The sequence below is a fragment of the Phocoena sinus genome, chromosome 17 (genome assembly GCF_008692025.1).
Source record: "Phocoena sinus isolate mPhoSin1 chromosome 17, mPhoSin1.pri, whole genome shotgun sequence".
Classification (NCBI taxonomy): Eukaryota; Metazoa; Chordata; class Mammalia; order Artiodactyla; family Phocoenidae; genus Phocoena; species Phocoena sinus.
This window is the reverse complement of record NC_045779.1, coordinates 45,640,551-45,659,376: the sequence shown is the minus strand read 5'-3', so window position 1 is coordinate 45,659,376 and position 18,826 is coordinate 45,640,551. Positions and strand designations below refer to the sequence as shown.

The window sequence follows — 18,826 nt, the reverse complement described above, 5'->3', positions numbered from 1 at the left end:
CTTTGTATCCTCTACAGAGCCTAGCTGAATACCAAATTTCTAATGAGTGTTCCTTTATTATTTTTTGATTGCATGCTTTCCAAATTGAACTGCCCCAATACAGCCTTGACCAGGGGCATATCTCAATGGTAAGTAGTGAGAGTCTTTGCAGGGCTCCCCAAATTGAAGCCCCAGACCGTCGTGGACCACATAACCCGCATACAGAGCTCATCTATACCAAGTCACTCCTACTTGCAGATCTGGATGGAGTGCTATCCTGCAGATGTGGAATTTTGTTTTCCCAGTGGCCACCAGGGGGCTGGATGACACAACATGTTGATGCAGGGGGATAGACCTTAACGAACTGGAATTGGGAAATGGAAGTGAGCTGGGCAGATAAATCCCACTTCCTTTCTTCCCTCTATAGAATTCTTTGAGATGCAGTTCCTTTTTGCAGCCCTTCTAGAGAAGTTCCATAGCACCAGCAAATGAAACTGTTGAATGACCAGCTCTTTGCAGTTCCACCCTCACTGCCTCCTGGGCTTTGCACCTCTCAAAGAAAACATCCATATTTTAATCCTTGCCTCAGGCTCATCTTCCTAGAGAGCCTGGGCTAAGAGAGATGGCACTCATGGTTTATCTTTGCTTTAAGTGTCCATCTCAACTAACGATCTCTGAGGACCATACTTTAGCATAACAAGTTTGACCATGACTCACCTTTGATAATTCATGTAGCCAATTTCACATACTGTCTTGTGTCATGTTCTGTCATGTTTTGAACATCTTCCCTCAGTTTCTCAAACTCTACGCTAAAGGAATTGGATTTTAAAATTGAATGACTAAGGAAAGAATCAATTTGAAGGAAATGACTGAATATGGAGTTGGCAGTTTGCTTTGTTTGTTTTTCACATTAACTAGCTGTAGGGAGCTAAAATACTTTTAAAAAAGGGACAATTTTCACACTTACTGAGTTAAATTCTGTGTGGTCCAGGAAAAGCTTTTGCCTGCATCCCATCTCACCATCCTGCCATGGCGATTTGCAATTTGCGCCACCTCTGTTCAGTCCAGTGAGACATCAGGGGACTTGTTTAAAGGGAAACCCACAGACAAAGAAAGGCACAGACCCCTTCCTTCTCTAATCAATTCTGATTTTCAGCAGCACACCAGGTAGAAGTAAGAACTCAGAAATGTGGCAGGGCTTTTTTGCCCTTAAATTAATAGGAGTCTAGAAGAAAAATAATTGCATGTACGTGCCTGTTTTTCTCCTTCCACAATACTGTGTGCAGTCAGATGAAAACCGTTCTTCCTAAGCTTCTAACTTCATGTAAATTAGGTGCAATTTATTTTCCCTTTAGCCTCAAAGCTTGGTAAGTGTAGCCAGACCAACAAGGCTGTTACTAAAAGCAGACCCTAGACATTAAGAAAAAGTGAGTCTCTTCTGATGCTTTTCATTATATCAGAGCAGCAAATTACAGACTCTTTCATTAGCGTACACAGAGTTGAATAGAGGGTGTCTGAGACAGTAGCAGTTACCTAGTTTCTTCCCAACTCTCATTTCCCTGCATTTACTGTGCCTCCCTATGGTTTAAAGGAGCTCACCACAGTTAGGAGGTACCCTCATGGTTCTGGCAATCAAGTGGCCACATGGTGGTTAAAAGGGCTCTGATCCCCATATGCAGGAAACATTATGGGACATCAGAGAGGACCCTAATTTAGCTTAGGAGTGGGATAGGGTTGAGGAAAAATTAAAGGGACACACTTCCAGAGTTTGACACTGTTGAACTAATTCTTGAAGGCTAACTGGGAGCTAGCCATATAAATAAATGAGGGTTGAGGGAGTTCTAGGAATTCAAAAGGTATTCTAGAAGGAGTTTTGCTTTTAGTAAGTAGACCATGGCATATAATCATTCTTTGGATGTTGAGCTCTTACTTTGCCTCAGAGGCACTTTCTCTGGATGGTAACAGACATGTACATATAACAAAAATAAAATATAAGAAACTATTGTATTACCCTGGCTAAATAAATAAATAAAGGTGTATTATTCTCTTATGTTATTCATCTCTAAATAATTTTCTACTCAACTAGGCTCCTCTTAACCTACAAACATGTTCCAGTCATTCCTATCCAGAGAGAAAACTTCTTATATCAGTTAGGACTCCTTCAGGCAGAAGTTAAGGTTGAATAGGAAACTCAACCCTAATTGACTTAACTAAAAAGGGGATTTATGGAGATTGTTGAAGATCCAGGGTTACTGCAGCCATAGGGACAGCCAGTTTCAGTGGCTCAGATAATATCACCAGGACCTGGTTTCTCTTCATCTTATAGCTCTGATTTCTGCTATGTTGGTTTTATTCTCTGCTAGGCTCTCCCTGAATAGGGATAAGATGACTGAATAACTCCTGCTTCTAAGTTCTAAACCCAAACATATCTGTAATCACATTAAATGTAAATGGCCCAAACACTCTAATAAAAAGGCAACGATTGTCAGATTGGATAAAAGGCAAAACCCAATTATATCTTGCTTACAAGAAACCAATTTTAAAGATACAAATAAGTTAAAAACAAAAGAATTAAAATATATACCATGCTATTATTAATCAAAGATAACTGGAGTGGTTACATTAATATTAGACAAAGTAGATTTCAGAGCAAAGACTATTACCAGAGATACTGAGAATCATTTCATCATGATTAACTGGTCATTTAAGAGGATACAAACCTCCTAAATGTTTATGCATCTAGTAACAGCGCTTCAAAATACATGCAGCAAAAAGCAAGAGAACTCTAAGAACAAATAGACAAATCCACAATTATAGTCAGAGATACCAACACTCCTCTCTTAAAATATTTCTAACTTCCCTTGAAACTTCTTCTTTAACCAATATGTAATTTAGAAATGTGTTATTTAATTTCCAATTATTTGGGGACTTAATTTCTAAATACCTGAGATCTTCCAGATATCATTCTGCTGTTGATTTCTACTTTAATTCTGTTATGAGCAGAGAACACACTTTGTAAGATTTCAATTCTTTTAAAGTTGCTGAAGTTTGTTTCATGGTATAAAATATGGTCTATTATTTTTATATATTTATTTATTTTTTGCAGTACGCAGGCCTCTCACTGTTGTGGCTTCTCCCGTTGTGGAGCACAGGCTCCGGACGCGCAGGCTTATGGGCCCAGCCGCTCCGCGGCATGTGGGATCTTCCCAGACAGGCACGAACCCGTGTCCCCTGCATTGGCAGGCGGACTCTCAACAACTGCGCCACCAGGGGAGCCCCTAAAATATGGTCTATTATAGTTAATGTTCCATATACACTTGAAAAGTGTATTTTGCTGTTGTTGGGTGGAGTGTTCTAGGTCAGCTAGGTCAAGTCAATAGTATTATTTTTAGGACGTCTATATTCTTGATGAATTTCTGCCTATGATTTTGTTTTATTAGTTACTGAGAGAAGAGTGTTGTAGTCTCCAGCAGAGTATAGAGAGTGGGTTGAATTGAGAGGCAATAGTTTAATAACTGACATAGTTCATTCCGTTGGCTACTCAGTATTTATAACCATCTTTCCTACATGTTCATACTTCCATACAATAACAAAAAACTTCTTTATGCTTTCACCTAACTAAATGCAACTAAATTTTGTACAACCAAAGACATTCCTCACCGTTTCCCCAAAATGAAGAAATAAAAACTTCCAGCAGTCATTGAATCAATTTTTTAAAATCTTTTTTCATTGAGGTACGGTTGACTTACAATATTATATATGTTTCAGGTGTACAACATAGTGATTCACAATTTTTAAAGGTTATACTCCCTCTGTTTATAGTTATTATAAAATATTGGCTATATTCCCATGCTGTACAATATATCCTGTGAGCTTATTTATTTTACATAGTGGTTTGTACCTCTTAATCCCCTACCCCTATCTTGCCTCTCCCCCTCCCTCATCCCATTGGCAACCACTAGTTTGTTCTCTATATCTGTGAGTCTGTTTCTTTTTTGTTATATTCACTAGTTTGTTGTCTTTTTTAGATTCCACATATAAGTGATATCATACAGTATTTGTCTTTCTCTGTCTGACTTATTTTACTAAGCAAAATACCTTCCAAGTTCATTCATATTGTTGCAAATTTCATATTGTGGCAAAATTTCATTCTATGCAGCCTGGACCTGTATATTTTGCTTATCGAGGAAACACCACCTTATCTTGGTTGTTAACTTAAAGCGTAACTGCATCTTGTCTTTTTCATTCAGAGTTTTGTTTTCCAACTGGTGCTACAGTTGAGTATTCAACAGGCCATTCCACCATCCTATTAAGCCAGATGCTTCTGGGTGGTGGTGTGCATGGATTGCATAGGCATGAATCCACTGCTGCACTTCATAATATACTAGAACTAGAAACTAAGGCATTCTAATATGAAGGTCAGCACCAGAAGTAGAGATTGTATAACTTGATGGGACAAGAGAATCCTCAAAATATCATGACCTTTAATCCTAAATTTTGTGTCTCTGTGTCAGACCATCAGTTTTACTCCCATACTTTTCACCAAGATATTAAAAATATTGACCAAATCTCATTGTAATTGAACTCCAAATTATTTTGTTTATTAGAATTTCTTGAAATAAATGGGCTACTAGATGGATGAGACTTGTCATCATACAATTTTAATTACCCTAATTAATTTACTGTAGCAGGGATTCAACTGCTAATACCATGTAAGGATTAATCAATAAGAGTATTTCTGAATCTTTTTGAATGTCAAAGTTCCTAATACCAGTCAAGATAAAATGACATGTTTCTTGATCAGGCCACGGCAGATAAAGGTTTGTGTAGGGGTGCTTTTTAAGTGGAAACAAAAGATGTGATCTGTGAAGGAATTGGTATTTGAATCATAGGGTAAGAAGGAGGGTGGGCATTGATTCTCCTTTTTTTTTTGATTCTCCTTTTGATTTGAAATAAATTACTAGAAGACCTAAACCTGTCAGAGGCAGAATGCAACATAAAAGTGTCAGAGCTGATAAGTGTACTTTGAATTTTAATGGTTATCTTTTGAATGCAGTTCAGAATATTTTACAGCTACTCCATTTATTTCAATTCACCCTTAAAATTTGGCACACTGTCCCAGGACCCAGAAGACAATTTTTTCTACCTAGATATTTAAATATATTTTCTCCATTTCCAGTTCTTTAAACATGTCCATGATATAGTCTTGTCTTTCAACATAGTCATAAACATACTTTCCAAATAGATGTATGGCTCATAGGATCCATAGGAAAGAAGAAAGAATCTATATTTCAAAAGTGTTATCTTCTTAAAAGAATGAATCTTTACTCTGCAAAATCTATATATGGTAAGGGATCTAAATCTCTGGAAAAAAGTCTTATTTAAGAAGGAAAAATAGAGTATATTTTCCCATGAGAGTTGAAAATAGAAGATAAAGAAATATTTTCATTGTACAGGAAGATAAAGAAAGAAAGATGGGACCTTTTCCCTAAATCACAGCTTACATAAAAGCACAGACAGAGAGAATAGGTTAAAGCAGAGTTGCTCTGGTTGACTGAGGCCGGGGGGTGGGGGGAGAGGGAGGGAGGTGGGGAAGGTAAATCCAAATAAACATTCATCCCTCCATCCCACTCCCAGCCAAGCTGTGTGGGAAGAGGATTCTGTAGAGCTCAATGTTGAAATCAGTCTTAAGAAAAGAAAAATTATAAAATATTTCTCTTTCCAGAATCATAGGTTTTGAATGTATGGTTGAACTGATGGCAATGGCTATGTGTCCAGTCTTTTCGGAGCAACCTCATTATCTCTTCCTCTGCTGGTTTCCACTCTCTGTGTTTACTGTTGCACGTTGTTACTCACTCTGTACCCTCTGCCTCTCAAATTCTACCCATCCTTCAAGGTTCAGCTCAAAACCTACTTCTTCTATAAAGTCTTTCTGGTTGGATGTAACCACCCCCTCCTCTGAGGTCCAATCATTGCAATTCATTTATATTTGTATTGATTAATTAAAGATTTATTGTTGAATGCACAGGCGTGGCAATAGGTATTAGAGCTATGGTGGTAAGGTCCCTGCCCTTTAGAGAACTTACCTAGTGGCAGGCGGTGGTGGCAGAACAGACAATAAAAAAGTAAACAAATAAATGACCGAAGTACAGGTTATGATAACTGCCACAAAAGAAATAAATTGAACGATGTGGTAAAGTGTATCTGTACCTCTGTATGCTTGTGTGAATGGGGGCTGCCTTACAGTGTGGTGAGGGGCTGGCATGTGAGCTGAGAACATGGAAGGCTTTGGGCATGTGATATGAAGTCCAAAAATCTGAGAAGGCAGAAGCAAAGGAACAGGTCAAGTTAGGGTGCCAAGGAGCAGAAAAACTGAAAATGGGGGAGCAGCGGGGATCAAGGAAAACCATCTTGGCACAGCTCCCAAATGAGAGCCTCGATGCCCAGGGGTCCTTCTTGGAGGTCCCTCAAGGTCACAAACTTTTCTGGGAGAGGGCCCACAACCAGATTCATCCTTGTGTCCCCACAGAAACTAGAACAGGGTTTTGCCCATGGGAAGTGCTCTGTAATTGACGGTAAAATAAGGAATAAAGCCCCAATTAATTCCTTCATGAAGACTTCTCTGATTTTTACCAAATAGCCTCTCTTCCCCCTGAACCCCAGGGAGAGCTTCTAGTGTAACATACTAGGTTTTTTCTTAATTCTTTTATAGATATTTGGTACTTGAACTCCCATAGAGATTTAAGGAATTGTTGAAGAGTAGTGCTTGGGCGTGGAAGCTGTATTTTTCTTGGTGACTGACTGTCCTTTGTTTTCTGTCTTCATGGTCTACAGGCTGAATGGCATGAATCTGTGGTGCTGGTTTTCAAAAGCAAGTAAATAGACATAATGTCTCAAAATGCATACAGCCAGCATGACCCTTTGGTGTCCTGTTAAGCCAGCTTTGGGGGCAGGAGTGAGGAGGGGAGAAACTCTGATTTGTAGCCTTTGTCTATTTCTGTTGTGTAAATATTTCCACTGCCTTGCCATATTCCTATTATCAGTCATTTCTCACGACTCCAGCACACAGCTGTGACCTCAACATTGGTGCTCATCACCTTCGGCTGCCTTGTCAGAAGGATCCTCTCAGTGAACTGCACTTCATTCTGGTTGCCCCTTGACAAGAGACCCAGAGCACGTGTTGAAGGCTGGGAGATGAACTGCAAAGAGGATGTAATGATCACTGGCTGATGCCTAAGCGGTCAGGAGAGAGCCTCCATTTCACTTGCTCTCATGGTCTTGGCAGCTCTGCAGCCAACAATAGACAGCAAACATGGTCTCCTGTACCCTGAGCTGGATTCTCCTCTTCACTCATTCTTGAAGAGCTGCAGGCAGGGCAAAGCAGCAGCCTGGACATGCAGCGAGGGAAGCTATTTTCTTCTTTCTTTGGTATACTTGCCTTGAACGAAACCAAGTATGTTTTGAGGTATAACTGAATGCAGCAAACCTCTGCCTTCTGTCAAGGTTACTAGGTACTTCTTAGGTTTTCCTCCACCCTAAACAAAAATTGCAAGTCCGGGCAGTGACATCCTGGCTGATAGGATTAGTCATGGTGTTTGATGAAAACATTTCTTGCCTCTGATCATGGCACTGTGCGTATGGTTTTCCTTTGGCAGTTTGGGTCATGTTCTAGGAGAAAATCAGTACACAATGAATCTTTGTAGTTTGCAGATGAATTAAAGATGCTCTGAGAAATGCCAAGGGGATAGGGAGAAAGTACAAGGAGGGTCTCTGGGCGATGAATGAGGGTCGGAAGGCGGGTGCTGCCTCTAATAGTGGATGAGAATGAGGTAAGGAATTTAGGGCCCAGTATTCCAAGCTACCCATGCAAAAATATTGGCTTACATTCTTCTAAGTTAAATCTCAGGAAAAGGGTTCTGGAGTCAAAGCCTTGTGCTCTTAAATGAGAAAGACCCGGGCCTGTGTATTAGCTCCCTACTGCTGCTGTAACAAATTACCACAGACTTGGTGGCTTGAAACAACATAAATTGACTTCGCTGGTGGTCCACTGGTTAAGACTCCATGCTCCCAATGCCAGGGGCATTGGTTCAATCCCTGGTTGGGGAACTAAGATCCCACATGATGCACGGTGTGGCCTAAAAATAAATAAATAAATAAATTTAAAAATCACGAATTTATTATCTTACCGTTCTGGAGTTCAGAAGTCTGGAATGGGACTCACTGGGCTGAAATCAAGGTGTTGGCACGGCTGTTTTCCTTTCCAAAGGCTCTAGGGAAAAATCTGTTTCCTTGTCTTTTCCTGCTTTTAGAGGCCACCCACATTCCTCCACTCTCGGATCCCTTCTTTCATCTTCACAGCCAGCAGAGCTGCATCTCTGTCTGACTGTTTTCTGTAGCTCAGATCTCCCTCTGCTTCTTCTTCTGCTCCCCCTCTTCTACTTCTAAGGACCCTTGTGGTTATATTGGCCCACCTGGATAATCTAGGATAATCTCCCTATTTAAGGCCTATGGATTAGTAATCTTAATTCCATCTGTATCTTTACTTCCCCTTTGCCCTGTAGGGTAATATATTTATAGGTCCTGAGGATTAGGTCATCTTTTTTTTTTTTTTTTTTTGCCGTACACGGGCCTCTCACCGTTGTGGCCCCTCCCGTCATGGAGCACAGGCTCCGGAAGCGCAGGCTCAGCGGCCATGGCTCACGGGCCCAGCCGCTCCGCGGCATGTGGAATCTTCCCGGACCGCGGCATGAACCCGCGTCCCCTGCATCAGCAGGCAGACCCCCAACCACTGCGCCACCAGGGAAGCCCCAGGACGTGGTCATCTTTGAGGGGCCATTATTATGCTTAATGACCTTATTCTGGATTCCAACCCCGTATCTTCAGAGCTATGTAACCATGGGCAAGTCACCAACCTTTTAAAAAGCCTCATTAGATAGTGGGGTAATAGTAGTACCTTCCTCATGGGCTTTTGGTGAAGATTAGGTGTGCTAACATGTGCCATGTGCTTCAAAGGGTGCTTGGCCCATGCCAAATACTCAGTGAATGTTAGCTAGTTTTATTTCAGACCTTACTTATGCTTGCTCCCCTTGGGTCTGGATTAGAGAACCCTCTTTGAATTCCCACAGAAGCCTGTCCTTCCTGGACCATAGCACATCCCACATTGCAGTGTCACCATCTGTTTATGTGTCTCTTTCCTCTATTAAACAGAGTTCCCTGACAGTAGGGGGACTAGCTTATATATCTTAGTAACTCCTTCATGTCTGGCACAGAAGAGGCTTCCCAGTAAAAGACTGGGTTGAAGCGTGTTACCATTAAGAGTGAAAAATGAGTTTTTTCCTAATCATATAAAAACCACAAAAGTTCACACTAAAGTTTTCTCAACTGCGTCAGTTTCTCCCATAACATTTGCTTCAAACTTTTGGGACATCCTACTGTGTTTTTTCTATGGACACTTTTAGACTAAACAAAAATAGTATTACTAAATGTATCAATTGATGAAATTTTTTTATTTTAGAAAGTCATTATTAATGAGAACATTTAGAAAATAACTGATCGTTCAGCTACCACTGTCAAAAAATTACTAGCCTACGTTTTCACAAAGGTACTTTGGAGATGAAGTGTAGTACTGAAGTAATACTGTGTTGGCGGCAGTGAATAAGCCATTTTAATGTAAAAACTTTTATACCCTCCCTCCCCCCAGTGATACTGTGATTTTGCTGGGGTATGTAAGCATATTCTTAGCTAGTACGCATGAGCTATAATTAAATGAGGATGTATTATTAAACACACATGTAGGAGTTAAAAAACATGATCTAGATATAAGGTGTAAAGATGTGATCACCCTGATTGGAAACGAAGGAAGAGACACTTAAAAGAGGTAAGATCCTTTTACGGAGCTTGTTGAAGAGGAAAAAAGAGTTCTGAGGGGAAATTAAAAAGTCCTAATTAAGATGACAGGCTCAAATTATCTCAAGGGGAGTCCACAAATTTTCAGGCTTTATAACAAGAGGAAGACTCCTCTGTGGGTAAAATCCAGAAAAGACTGACTCTTAGGTGGCTATGAGGAATATAGCATCAGTTAGATCTCAGTAGGCAGGTGTTCTCTTCTTCTTCAAGGATCTAGGGAATTAAGAGCAGGTAGAGCAAGCATATACCTCCATTAGAGCATTAACACTGCATTGTAACACAGGCAGACGTGTGAGTCTTCCCCATTAGACTTAAGGTGGTGAGAGCACATACCGAGCTTTAATTTTTGTGTGTAGAGGGCCTAAAACTCCACCTGGCATACAGAAAACACTGAATAAATATTCGTTGTTGAATAAAAGAGCTGGTCTCATCGAATTTAAGAGCCAGAAGTGTGCAAAGAGACTAGTGGTCTCCAGATTGGTGGTCTCCAGATCTATGTGGACATCAGAATCACCAGTGGAGTGTATGTGTGGGTTCCTTTTAAGATACTGATTCTAGAATACATAGAGGATACACCACTTATTCCCTTCATGAGACACAACCCAAAGTACCCTCCTAATCAGACTGAATACTTTCCCCCTACAATCAGGAGTAAGGCAGGGATGTCTGCTCTTGCCCCTTCAGCATAGAACTGAAAGTTCTGGAAACTACAAAAAGATAAGAAAAAGAAATAAAAGCCATAGAGATTAGAAAAGAAGAAATAAAACTCTATTCACAAATGCATGATTGTCTTCATAGAAAACCCCAAGGATTCGACAAAGAAATTCTTAGAAATAGGGAGTGAATTTATCAAATTCATAGGATAAAAGTCTATATATAAAAACCAATCATATTTCTACATGTTAAGCCTTAAACAATTGAAGATTGAAATTTACATGTTCAGTAGCACACTGGAAAAGAAATACAGTTATAAGACTAACAAAAATGTGCAGGATGTTTATACTCAATAATGAAATAAATCAAAGAAGACTTAAATAGAGATATTTATCATGTTCATGGATTGTAAGACTGAACATTTTTAAGATGTTAATTCTCCCCAAATTGATCTATAGTTTTAATGCAATCACGATAAAAATATCAGTAGGGATTTTGTAGATAGTGACACAGTGATTCGAAAGTGTATGTGAAAAGGCAAAATAAATCAGAAAGCTAAGACAGTTTTGAAAAAGAAGGACAAAGTTGGAGGACTTGTATCACTTGATTTCAAGACTCATTAAAAACCCACAATAATCAAGACAGTGTGGTACTGGCAAAAGAACAGACACATGGATCATTGGAACAGAATTGTGAGTCAGAACTAAATCCACACAGATAGGGTTAATTGATTTTTGACAAAGGTGCAAGGTGATTAAATGGAGAAAAACATAGTCTTTTCAATAGTGTTGGAACTATTGGATATCCATAAGCAAAAATATGAACCTTGACCCATACCTTATACGTTGTACAAAAATGAACTAAAAATGGATCATAGAAATAAATATAAAACCTAAAACTATAAAACTTTTAGGAGAAAACCTTTGTGACTTGGGATTAGGCAGAGTTATTAGATACGATACCATAAGTATGATACATAAAGGAAAAAATTGATAAATTAGACTTCATCAAAATGAAAACTTTTGGCGCAGTGGTTGAGAGTCCACCTGCCAGTGCAGAGGACACGGGTTCATGCCCCGGTCCGGGAGGATCGCACGTGCCGTGGAGCGGCTGGGACCGTGAGCCATGGCCGCTGGGCCTGCGCGACCGGAGCCTGTGCTCCGCAGCGGGAGAGGCCACAATGGTGAGAGGCCCGCGTGCCACAAAGAAACAAAAAAAAAAAAAAAAAGAAAAGAAAACTTTTGCTATGTGAAGGATCATGGTAAGAGGATGAACAGATACTCTGCCCAGTGGAAGAAAAATATTTGGACCTGACAAAGGATTTATATCCACTATATACAAAGGATACTTAAAACTTATCAAAAAGCAAGCATATGAACCAATTAAGAAATAGAAAAATTTTGAAAAGATACTACAATGGAATTAAATAGGTGTCAAATAAGCACATGAAAAGATGCTCAACATCTTAATTATTAGGGAAATAGAAATTAAAGCTACTACATACCATTTAAAATGGTTTAAAACAAAACAAAGAAACAAACACCTAGCCGTATCACGTCCTGGAATGAATACAGAACAACTGAACCCTCATATATTGCTACTGGGAATGCAATTTCAAAGGCAGTTTGGTAGTTTCTTTTATAGGTAAACATACGCTCACTGTGGGAGCCAGCAAACCCAGTCCTACGTATTTACCCAAGTGAAATGATAACTTCTATTCACACAAAAACCTGTAGGCCAATATTTACAGTTGCTTTATTCATAACTTCCCTGAACTGGAAATAACCTAAACTTCCTTCAACTGTGAGTAGATAAATAACTTGTAGTACATTCATACAATAAGAAGGCATAAACCACTGATGGACTCAACAACACAGGTGAATCTCACATGCCTTATACTCAGTGAAGGAAGCCAATCTTGAAAGGGTACACACTGTATGATCCCACTGATAAGACATTTAGAACAGACAAAACTATGAGGCAAAAAACACATCAGTAGTTTCCAGGGGTTAGGGTTAGGAGGAGGGCTTGACTACAAGGGACAGCAGCATATTTGGAGCGATGGCACCATTTTGAACTTTGATGGTGGTAATGGATTTATCAAAATTTGCCGAACTGTTCCTTTAAAAAGTGACTTTTACTGTACATATATTTAAAAAATAAATTTACAAAGAGTCTTCAATGGCTTTGTATTGTTCTTAGAGTAAATTCCAAATTAGAATAAATTTTGTGTTCTTTATCCTGACCTGCAAAGCAGTGCATGGCCTGGTCCTGCCACTCTCTGACCACATTGTCCCTCACTCTCCCCCTTGCCCGCTGTATTGAACTCATTTTATGCACCAACTCAATGGATGATGAGACACCAATTTCCTAGAGCAAATCCAGCAATGGTCTGTGCTATGACTGTGGTCATGGAGCCAGGTTGCTGCTACTTCTGTCACTACCTTGGGTTGAATCTCTCAAGTTGCTCTTGGGTACATCCCAACAGTGCCGCACCTCCTGCCATATGCCTTTTGCCTTCCACCTTGGAACTTCCCTCGTCTGCCCATACACCTATTTGGTGACCACTCACATGCAACCAGGAGTGCTGATCAGTTAACATTGAGCAATGAGAGAAAGGAGCCTGCAAATAAATGTTCTCTCTCTCTACCACACCAGAACTCTTTCCCCTGACCCCCGACAGATGTTTGAAGCTTCAGAAGCATTACGCTGCTTCTCTGTAGACCAGAAATCAGCATCTTCCTTTTGAATCCTTCTTTAGCCTATCCACTGATACCTCCATGCCACCTCCTACAAATCCATGGTGCTTCCTGCAGACTCTGGCAACCGTCACCAGCTGTGTAACACAGTTCTTCGTAGTTGCTTTCCCTCTCTTCCTGACTCACTCCTCTTTTCTCTCCATCCTTTCCTGAGATTTCACTTCCCTATAGTCTTGTTACCTAACCATTTGCTTGGGACCCGACTTTCTAGGTAGTTCAGCCAAAGACACCCAATAAGCTTCAGTCACGTTAGGTTTCTTTGTGTTCTCAGAATAAGCTGTGTATTTCTCCCCTCAAATTAGATCTTTGGCACTCTGTTTCCTCTGCCTGGCTCTTTCCCTAGTTGTTCCAGCTTATCACTCTATGTGAATTCTTGACATAGCACTCATTTGCTATGGATCTTATGTGCTCTATCTATATATCTATCATCTGTCATCTATTTTCTATCTCATTAAGGTAGAAGCCCCACCAGAACATGAATCTTGTCTTGTTTAGCGCTATATCCTGAGAACCTAGAACAGTTTAAAGCACATTGGAGGCCCTTAGGAAATATTTGTGGAGTAGATGAATGAATGCATGCCACTATTGACCTAGCTAGCCCCAAATTTACACACTCAGTTGCTTCCTTGACAAAAACTTGCAATTAAGTGCCCAAAGTTGACCAAATGCCATGGTGAGAGCTGTCCCAGCACATTAAAACTCTGGAAGTGGGAGACTCTGACCATGGGCTCAAGGCCAGTTGTTTCAGTGTTCCCAGTTTCCAATATCACACCGTTAAAGAGCATTGTAAAAAGTAGGGTCCAATATTTAGGCATAAATCTTGTGCCCTTGAATTAGGTAAAGCCTTTTAGATATAACACCAAAAGTCCAAGCAACAAAAGAAAACATAGATAATTCATGCTTCTTCAAAATGGAAAACTTTGTTATTTTCTTTCAAAGGAAATAGAAAGATAACCCACAGAATGGGAGGAATTATTTACAAAGTATATATCTGACTTATATCCAGATTATATAAAGAACACTTATACCTGAATAATAAATCACAATAAATAATGAGTAAAAAAGACAAATAACTGACTTTAAAAAAAATGGGTAAAGGATCTGAATAGACATTTCTGCAGAGAAGATAAGCACATGAGAAGATGACCAACATCATTAGCTGTTAGGAAAATGCAAATCAGAATCACAATGAGATACCACTTCATGGCCACTAGGATGGTATAAACTTGAAAAATGGCAAATAACAAGTGTTGGCAAGGATGTGGAGAAACTGGAACATTCACACACTGCTGGTGAGAATGTAAAATGGTACAGCTGCTTTGGAAACCAGTGTAGCACTTCCTCAAAATGTCAAACTTAGAGTTACTATGTGACTCAGCAATTCCACTCCTAAATAGACACCCAAGAGCAATAAAAACATACATCCACACAATAAAGGCATACACAAATGTTCATAGCCACATTATTTATAATAGCCCCAAAGTGGAAACAATCCAAATGTTCATCAACTGAAAAATGGATGAACATAATATGATATATCTATGCCATGGGACATTATTTGTTCATAAAAAGGAATGAAGTACTGATGACATGGATGAACCTTGACAACATTATGCTAAGTGAAAGAAAGCAGTCACGAAATACTTCATATTGTATGAAGACTTCATTTATATGAAATGTACATAATAGGCAAATCTATGGAGAAAGTAGATTAGTGGTTGCCAGAGGCTGGGGGTTGGGAGAATAAAGGGAATGAGTGCTAATAAACACAGCATTTCTTTTGGGGGTGATCAACATCAGTTCTAAAATTGATTGTGGTGATAGTTGTACAACTCTATGAATATACTAAAAACATCAAATTGGATACTTTAAATCGGTGAATTGTATGTATGAGTTATATTTTAACAAAGCTTTTTTTTTTCTAAAAAGCAGAGATCATTAAAGCAAAATTAAAAAAATAAAGTGGTTTTTTTAATCATTCTCTCTCAGAGACACCTCCACCCAAAGCACTGCCACCTTCTACTCACCAGGGTTCTTCCTGCAGTCTGTAGGCAATGACCAGGTCTAAACTGTGCAGGCCACAGGTGACAAAATGATGACCTAGGGACCCCTTGTGGCCTATAAACTCTTCTTTTTAAAAATATCTTTTTAATTAGTTACCAACATTTTAAAATTAGAAGACTTCACATTAAATGTAGGTTTTTGGCTTCTCTGTGGAGGAAAAAAAACAAAATGAAAAACTCCCCAACTTGAGTGGCCACACTGGGTCTGCATTTCTCATGTGGAAAAATGAGACTGTGCTTTATGTCCTTGAAGCCCTTGCCAGTTTGGCCCCGTGCAACCAGGCTAAGTCACTTGTTATTTCTTTTTAATCCCTTAGGGACGTTTGAGGTTTGCAGCACCTGCTCAGACCTTTCCTTGCGTCAAAACTTTTTGGTTTGTCATCCCGTTGCCTCAGGCTCAGTTTGATGATTGGCTAATCCCTGGATTTCCAACCCTGGCTGCGCATCAGAATCTCCTGGGTCCCTTGTAAAGCGTCCCTAAGCAAGGCTGCACCCCAAGCAGTTAAATCAGAATCTATGGGTGTGGGGCGAGGCCTACCACTAAAAAACGAACAAAAGAATCTGACTCCCTAGGTGATTCCAAAGTGTACCCAGAGAGGCAAAAACACTGAGCTAATCTGCTAATCCAATCTGGAACAAATTTTAGTATCCCATAAATGGTTTAGTGGCCTCTCAGATGACTTTGGTTTTGTAAGCTTTGCCTGAAGGAGTAAATGATGTGGAAATGGAAGGCAGAACTAAGAACTAAGAGGATGGCTTTGGTCAGGGGAAACTTTCCCGTGATTTTCAAATCAGAGTTGGCAGATGTATGAACCTAAATGTGACTGTCATTTCTACAACTACTAGTCATATTAAAAGATTTTGTAATCATTATAACAAGCATGGACAAGTCATGGTGCCTTTACATGGTGCCTTTTTGTTATTTTTACCAGCAAGTTTTTTAATCAATGAATTTGACTTGCTATTGAGATCCTCTGTGGGTTCTGGAAATGTTGCTGCAGTTGACAAGTGTAGGACGTTACAGTGGCTTTTTGAGAGGTCCTGCGTGGCCAACGCAGCAGGACAGGAACATGTGATGGCAATCACTTGATAAATATTGGTTGAATAAATTGTCAAGACATTTGCCTCTTATCATCTCCAGTGGAGATGGAAGATTTGGTGACATTCTGCGGTGGGCTACAGGAGGTGGGGGGAACAAGGGGGGAAGAGATCCCTTAGATGTCCTTCTTTCCAGCTTTTTGCTAAGCTCTGGTAAAGAAAACACTGATGAGGCAAAGCAGCCCGTCCCTCCTTGCGGGCTCGTCCTTCCAAGACTCCCTTGAACGTCACTGCTGCGTAGCAGGGACCCCAGGGTCTCCCAATCGAAGCCTGGAAGAAGGTGCTCTACATTGAATCTGACCTTCCCACGACCCTAACAGGCAAACAGATGGCACCGCTTAGAAAGTAGCAGTGTAGACTGCCTAGAAGCCTGGCGGTGGGCTAGGACTAGCGGGTATTACGGGGATAATAAGCCTAGCGGCTGCACCAGCACAACATCGGGGTGTCCACTGCACCTGCAAACCGCGCGCGCGCCTCAGCTTGGCCCTCTGCACCCCAGCCGTCCGCCCACCCAGGAGAGGCTGCCTGCGGGGCCGCAGTGGGGAGGTGGGTCGGCGGCCGCGAGGGGGTAGGCGGCGAGCCAGGCTGGGGAGGGGGGCGCGGCGGGCGGCGGTGCTGTCCCGGGGGAGGCGGGCGGAGGGAAGGCGCCGCCGCCGCCACCGCCTCAGGCGCGGCGGCACAGACGCTGGGAGCGGCCGAGGCGGTGAGTCGCAGCGCCTTCCGTCTGCTTCTCCGGAGCGAGAGCGTAGTCGGAGTTGCAGCCTGGCGGGTGTGCGGGGGCGGTGGCACCGGGAGCGGCTGCTAGGGGGACCGGCGCGCTCGGGGCGCGGCGGGCGCAGGGGTGGGCGCGAGGAGCGCGCGGTCCCGGAGACCTGGTCCCCGCAGCCCTTCCCGGCTGCAGCTCATCCTGTCAATTCCCCCGTCCTTCCTTCAGTGCCTCTGAGGGAAAATAAAACAAAACTAAAGACCCTGAAGATGGTGGCAGAAAAAGAGAGAGCAACTTTGCAGAGGGACGCGCAGAGGCGCACAGGGCAGGCAGGTTGGGGGCGCGATGGGTCGGAAGGGGGCGTTGGTGCGCCTGGTGGCCCGGGACACCGGAAGCATCCTTCCCGGGGTCGGGGGAGGAGGTGGGGGTCGAGGGCACTCGCGGGTTCCCGGGCCTCAGAGTCGGCCCTCAGAGGCCGCAGGAGTAACGTGCGAGGGGTGGGCGCGTGGGGAGGGGGCTTTGGGAACCACCAACAGGCGCTAGTGGAACGCAGACGAGGAAGTGGTCTGCATTTTGGACTCAGGACCTGAAAGATTTGGGTCTCTTGCCCTCGGGAACTCGGGAAGGGGTGTGCTGGGGAGATGTGTTCGAGTGTTTTTCAGTGCATACCGATTTATTTTTAGCTCCCAGAGAAGCAGGATGTGCAAAGTGGGTTGGATCAGCCCGGGAGGGGCAGGAGGTCTCCTTGTCCGCAGGAAATAACACAAGTTTCTTGCTGCAGATGCTTGCTTTAACTCTCATGCCTGGAGAAAGAAAGCCATTTGGCTCTCTGAAGGTCTCCCCGCCAGGGCCACTTTCTTCCTGCGGGTCTGTCTGAGGCTGCTGGCCAGGCGAACGTGCTTCGGTTAAGCGCTGGCCCCAAATAATGGTACACGTTCTGCTCTCTAGGGCAACTAGTGGGAAACACAGAAGTAGGGCTGCCAGGGTCTTGCTTGCTGAGAAGGATACCACACAGGCTTGCTCCAAGTTTTCCCAGTTCTGACCGATTTGAAAATAATAGACCTAAGCCTCTGGATTACCAAGAGCAGACTTTGCTGTCGGGGTTTCTCAGACGTGACTGGCAATGCTTGTGAGGTTTTTCACTCCAAATGCGCCTGCAAGGACTGCAAAGGAGAAAGGGGTGGTGGGGTGGTGGGGAGAGTGTGGGTGTATGGGGAGTGCTGGTTGAGGGCTAAATATAGACTTGGGGATGGGACTTCTTTCAGAAGTGGAGGCTCAAGAAGCTGAAACCCAAATGTTCAGGTACCCAAGCCAGGCCCCTGGAGATTGCCCTGGAGTCTCCCCCATTTCAACCACTCAGCGCCCATCTCGAATATCCACTCTCTGTGAGTGTGCTTGGGAGAGTGGGCTGTGAGGAGAGTGGGCTCTGCAGCCAGACTGCTGGATGTGACTTCTGGTTGGGACATAAATAGCTCTCAGACCTTGGGCTCCTTAATCTCTCTGGGTTTCCTGATCTGTGGTTGACAATAGGTACCAAACTTATCTCAGGCTTGTTGTGAAGGTAAAGTGAATTAATACACAAAAATCACTCCACACAGTGCTTTGTCATTAGAAAGTGCTGCATAAATGTGAGCTCTTATTTTTGTTGTTGTTGATGTCTT

At 42.1% G+C, this 18,826-nt stretch overlaps 1 protein-coding gene across 3 annotated transcripts in view; it reads left to right on the top strand.

Moving 5' to 3' along the window:
• The first annotated feature begins 17,088 nt into the window (after window positions 1-17,088).
• NCALD (neurocalcin delta) overlaps window positions 17,089-18,826 on the top strand; it is a 439,862-nt gene continuing 438,124 nt past the window's right edge. Inside the window, exon 1 of one of the 3 annotated variants that reach the window (XM_032610470.1) lies at window positions 17,089-17,162. The gene's annotated coding sequence lies outside the window, so the exon portion shown is untranslated. The remainder of the gene's footprint in view (window positions 17,163-18,826) is intronic. The other 2 variants (XM_032610476.1, XM_032610471.1) reach the window with 2 other exon arrangements.